The sequence below is a fragment of the Salmo trutta genome, chromosome 35 (assembly GCF_901001165.1).
Source record: "Salmo trutta chromosome 35, fSalTru1.1, whole genome shotgun sequence".
In the NCBI taxonomy this organism is placed as follows: domain Eukaryota; kingdom Metazoa; phylum Chordata; class Actinopteri; order Salmoniformes; family Salmonidae; genus Salmo; species Salmo trutta.
Window position 1 is genome coordinate 7,164,189 of NC_042991.1, and position 6,476 is coordinate 7,170,664.

General features: G+C 42.3%; 1 pseudogene; it reads right to left on the reverse strand.

The window, feature by feature from the left end:
• Positions 1 to 253: 253 nt before the first annotated feature.
• Positions 254 to 1,713, reverse strand: LOC115174525 (thyroxine 5-deiodinase-like; annotated as a pseudogene).
• Between the last annotated feature and the right edge of the window lie 4,763 nt (positions 1,714 to 6,476).

A 6,476-nucleotide genomic window follows, 5' to 3' on the forward strand; every position in this document is an offset into this window, starting at 1 on the left:
GAATTGAACTGATTTTTTGATTTGGTTGAATTAAAAAGGAATTGAATGATTAATATACACCTATTTAATCATTGCCACCTAATCAATGATAACCAGAGACACATCAGAGCTATTAGTCTTTCTCTCTCTCTGAACATGTACGTGAAGTGGAACATTTGCATTGAAAAGATAAGGATGACGTAACATCAGCGTATGATAATGAACAAATAGGCCTAGACCTACTTGCCAGTAAAATGCTTTCAGGAGTCATAAGATCAATGTGTTCTAACATTTATTACAAATATTTGTTCAATAAAATATAAACAATTTACAGAACGTTTGGCAATTTGTTCGTTGAAGACATTGCTAGTCGCCAAGTACTCTAGTATCAAATAACATCAGTATCAGTTTTCTGGTTTAAAACCCTTTAAAAACCGAACTTCACAACAACACTAGAGTAAAAGGTATTAGCCATTTAGACTCACGCACGCACGCGCACGCACACGCACACACACACACACGGTAGAGACCATATAGTATAAAAATAAAGTGATCATAATCAAATGAAGGTCAAACTGAAATAAGTAAAACTTTTGCACAGGTTCAAATCAAAGACAGCTCCTTACAAAAACAAACAACCAAACAAATAATTAGTGTCAAGACGAGCACAACTGAACAACTAAGCCTATCGTGCGTTTTACATCATAATAAACATTACTAATATGTGTAATAATGCTATAATGCTTCTGAACCAAAACAACATGTATAGGCCTAGTCATATGTGCAGTGTGTCAAGAGTTTGTAGCAGCATCTGAATACTTCTTCACTGTGTGGACACTTCACGCGTCTAATGGTTATCTTTAAGTTAAACGTGGACCACCACTGTTCTGCTGGAATTCTCCAAATCATTCCGGTATTGCTCGAGCCAGTTCCTCAGCTCTGATATCCGGTAGCCCTCCGGTCCCCTGCCCCCCTGATACACGACCCGCTCATCCCTCAGGATATAAAGTCTCTCAAAATAGGCTCCGTAAGCCGCGTTGGACGAGTTGTCCATAGTATCCACCACCACATTGCAGCAGGGAACCTCCGAGTGCATCAGCTGAGCGGCTTTCAGTCTGTCCTCCAGACAGCAGTGCTTGGGGATCTGGTATGGCGCGTCGGAGCTCACCCAGCCGTCCGAGGGATGCGCCTCCTCGATATATACAAGCAGGGAGTCGGCGATGTCCGCATACTGGCTCGCGACGCGCTGAAACGCAGCCAGGCGCGTCATGAACGGTGGTCAGGAGCAACTGCCGAAGTTGAGGATGAGAGGTCTCCTCCCTTTCACATAGTCTAGGACCCGGACCCTGCGCCGCTCCTGCAGCTGCACAACCTCGGTGTTGGGCGCGATAAGTCCAATGTGCGCCGATTTGAAAAAGTCTAATTTCTGTCCGTACCACACGGCCCGGAGCGACTCCAGGGTGAACATCTTGTTGGAGTCGGAGACGCAGACAGGCGGGTCTTCGGGGCTGCTGCCCTCCATCTTCAGCAGCACTTTCCTCCTGATGCACAGGACGTCCAGGAGACACAGCATCAGCGCTGCCAGGAGGAACCGGGGCAGCAGAACCAAACATAGAGCTGTGTGTTTCAGGGCCAGCACCGTCAGGACACCTGCAGACTTCTGCATCTCGCCCTGCCGATGATGTCTGGCCGGCAATGTAAGCAGGGAGATAGAGACAATCGTATCAGTCACCTTTTCCCATCTGTTTTCAGCCTCTGTCTCACAGAGTTGTGCTTTTTATAGGTGCAGCGGGATTTGAATGAAAAACAACCCACCTCCACAGCTCGTGCCGCCCTCTCACATGGCGGGGATTACCTCCCGTCAACTGAGAGAGAGAGGGATGGATAGAGGAAGGGAGAGAGACATAGAGATAGAGAGAGAGAGTGTGTGTGTGTGAGAGAGAGAGAGGGAGAGCGAGAGAGAGGGGATCACGGCCATGGGTTCGTTTTTTTTTGCAGACTCAAACCTGTCACGTCGATAACTGGCACTTCTTTTGGGGTGAATCATTGTGGTTACCGGTAAATGAACTCCAAATGAAGAAATAGCATGATTTACAACAACACCCCTTTGTGGGTCAGAAAGTGACGTCAAATGAACATTAGCCTATGGTGAATTTAAACTTGACATACATGTGATCAAAACTCACACATTTAGGGTTAAAAACACATACCCACCTCTTCAAATCAAACACGATGATAAAGACGGAATCTGTCATTTTTGTGATTAAAACAAATTAGACTGTTGTGATCAGTTTGAGAAGAAATACATATTCCATGTTCATGCTGTTGAATCGGGGACAAAATGAATATAAACTTATAGGAATGAAATAGGTCTAGAGCAAATCATTATTTTTGTTGATTCATTTAAATGTATGCCCAATCATTACATGTATCTATGCCCTTTGATTACTTGTGTCGCGAACCTGGGTGAATTGAAAGAACACGAAAAGGCTTGAACGCTTTTTCTTCTTTGTGTATTTCAGACAAGGGGTTTTACGTTCACACAATCTTTTCACACTAGACGGCGCTCTCGCATACCAATGATGTGCAGTGCGCACCTCCAAAAAAAGCCTCGGTCGTCTGAGGTCAGTATCCTCCCCTCTCTCAATTTTCCCAATGCGACTGTTATGTACCTGATTCCTTCTCAGAGCAATGCTATAGATTACTCACCCCTATAAAACTGAGTTATGAAATGATATCCGGTATGACAGGTGGTGTTACAGACAAGGGAAAGGATAATAATACTACTATTATTATTAATAATAACAATAATAAATATTGTATTTAACTTATATAAAGCTAGCTATTCATTACATAAAAACATCCCCAAGCGCTGTAAAGCTAAGCAGTAACCAGCAACAACAGGAAACAAGCAACTTAAAACAACAACATAATTAATCATGAGTTGTCGACGGTCAAGAGACTGAAGGTTGAGACAGTTAATGGCTTTATTGAGGTCAGCGGACAGAGGAGGTGGTTAAATGGGAGAGTCGGTAGCAGGCAGGCAGCACGTTGTCATCGCGGTGTCTAGCCATCCACGCCGTCTGTGGCTTCTTAGTAGAACTCAGTCAGATCAGATGAAGTTAGAGTAACGTCTAATTGCTGACAATGGATGTGGATGATGGCCATGCTTAGGGTAACAAACTATAAAGGAAAGTACATGGCTACATCTAACAGTTTTTTGGTTTAATAACATTTTTTTTTTTTTAGGAAAGGGGCATTTTGATCAACTACCAGGGTAAGAAGATGCCAACACCCCACCTCCACTCCTCTATTGGCGTCAATTTACCCCCAATAGAGGATTGTGCCATAGGGGTTCCCTATTTTTACCTCACTTGCACATACATTCTCTTTTTACTTTGACCTTTTCCTTACACACATTATGTACAGTTCATCTAAACTCATCATTTGAATAAGGCAAGATTTTAAATCCCAGCAGTCTTTAAAATGAAATTCAAGAGCAAAAGGTTTTCAATAGTTTGTAATGTTTATACAGTTTTGGACACATTTATTAGAATATAACTGATTAAATATTAATTAAACACACACACACACACACACACACACACATTTTCAATAGCATTCAGGGCACAACAAAGTACCTCATCGCCATAGCCACCCCAATCAGATATTTTCTTGTAAACTCTCTTCTGAAAAGAAAAACAAGAAAAGTATTTTAGGAACGTGGAGAACTGACCCCTAATCTAACCCTAACCCTATTCTAAACCTAAACATATTCAGTTGTTGTTTTCCTTTGTCTTTCGCTTTTCTTGTCTTCTGTTCATTTTGTTGGTCGTTGGTGCATTGGGGGGGTCTCTTGGGGGGTGTAGTTATTTAAAAAAATATGTAATTTTTTCTGAGGGGGGGGCTATGGGGCGGGATTCTCGGATGGTTGAGGGGCAGCTCTTGGGGAACTGTGGGGGGGATCTTGGAGGGCTGGCAGTTGGGAGCTTGGGCCGGTGGCTGATGGATCGCTGGTTCAGGTCCCTGTTTTTTGACCTTGTGGGAGATCTGTCGACGTGCCCTTGAGCAAGGCATTGAACCTGGCTGCTTCTGTGTGTCGCTCTGGATGGGAGTCTGTTAGATGACTAATGTGATGTAGTTGTTGAGCGGCTTCACTGCAAGTATATTGTATGTTTTAAACATTCAATAAAAAAAAAATATATATATATATAATAAAAATCCTATTCGTACACTAACCTAACCCTAAACCGTAACCCCTATTTTGACCCTAACCTAACCCTAACCCCTATTCTAAACCCAACCCCTATTCTGACTCTAACCCTTATTCTAACTCAGACCCCAAAACCTAATCCTGCTTACTGGGGGATAGCTAGCTATGCTAGCAAACATTATCTTATGCTAACTCGCTGGCAATTTTTTATTTATTTTTTTATTTCACCTTTATTTAACCAGGTAGGCAAGTTGAGAACAAGTTCTCGTTTACAATTGCGACCTGGCCAAGATAAAGCAAAGCAGTTCGACACACAACAACACAGAGTTACACATGGAGTAAAACAAACATACAGTCAATAATACAGTAGAAAAATAAGTCTATATACAATGTGAGAAAATGAGGTGAGATAACGGAAGTAAAGGCAAAAAAGGCCATGGTGGCAAAGTAAATACAATATAGCAAGTAAAACACTGGAATGGTAGATTTGTAGTGGAAGAAAGTGCAAAGTAGAAATAGAAATAATGGGGTGCAAAGGATCAAAAAGGCAATCATTTATTTTACCTCAGACTTTCTACTAGTGAGGTTTCTAGCTAGCTAACTGGGGGCTAGCTAGCTATGCTAGCAGATGTTAGCTTATGCTAACTAGTTGGCTAGCATTTATTTGACCTCAGACTTTCTGCTAGTGAGGTTGCTAGTTAGCTAATTGGGCTAGCCAGTGCATATCCTACAGCTAGAAACAAATGATCAACCATCATTGTATCCCAACAGCCTAACCAGTGGTTAGGCTGCCCCCAACAGCCTAACCAGTGAAGGCAGCTGAGGGGAGGACGGCTCATAATAATTGCTAGAATGGAGTCAATGGAGTGGTATCAAACACATGAAACCATGTGTTTGATACCATTCCATTAACTCCATTCCAGCCATTATTATGAATTTCCTCCCCTCAGCAGCCTCCACTGATACTAACCTAACATATTACTACTTTACTCAAAAACAATACAAAACAATTCTCTAAACAAGTGGCTTTGTCTTAAGGCTTCCCTACATGTATATTTAATTGAAAGAAAATTACGGATCTGACTTCATTGGATTATATCTACAACTTTTTGTAAATTACCAAAACTTTGATCAATTTACCTCAAAATTGTTTTGATGGAATGAATTCAGAATGTTTTTTGAAACAGAGGAAATTTGTAGTGGCAGCCAGAGGAACTGTTAAATTTATTATTTTTTGGGGGGACATCTCATGTTTTTTGTGTTAATTGCAGGGGGGTGTCTTACCCCAAGGGGCCCCATACTACCGTACTAACCACTGGATTAGAATCTAGCTAGCTACTCTTCACTAGTATCAATGTACAGCACACACTTGAGTGATGCTACGGCAGTCACGAGGCGCCAGAAAGAACACCACAATCCATCATAATAACACCATAATCCAGTTATTGCACTGAGGAACTAATCAATCATACGTGTCTAGTCACAAAATATGTTAAATAAATGGACCAAATAATTTAGGAAACCTATAGGCCTACATTTAAAAATACTTTGACCTTTTTATTTCCATGAACTGATTCAGACTCACTTATATTGTGGTGAAATAACTAATCCAAATAGGCAAGAATGTGCTGATTCGTGTCGATGTAAAATGGAATAAAGCAGGATAACATGCTTTATTGCTAATCACAATGGTTGTTAAACATTTACATTACATTTTACATTTAAGTCATTTAGCAGACGCTCTTATCCAGAGCGACTTACAAATTGGTGCATTCACCTTATGATATCCAGTGGAACAACCACTTTACAATAGTGCATCTAAATATTTTAAGGGGGGGGGTTAGAAGGATTACTTTATCCTATCCCAGATATTCCTTAAAGAGAGCGGAGGAGCGGGTTGACGTGAGAGAACTTGGGAAGGTTGAACACCAGACGGGCTGCGGCGTTCTGGATGAGTTGTAGGGGTTTAATGGCACAGGCAGGGAGCCCAGCCAACAGCGAGTTGCAGTAATCCAGACGGGAGATGACAAGTGCCTGGATTAGGACCTGCGTCGCTTCCTGTGTGAGGCAGGGTCGTACTCTGCAAATGTTGTAGAGCATGAACCTACAGGATCGGGTCACCGCCTTGATGTTAGTGGAGAACGACAGGGTGTTGTCCAGGATCACGCCAAGGTTCTTAGCACTCTGGGAGGAGGACACAAGGGAGTTGTCAACCGTGATGGCGAGATCATGGAATGGGCAGTCCTTCCCCGGGAGGAAGAGCAGCTCCGTCTTGCCGAGGTTC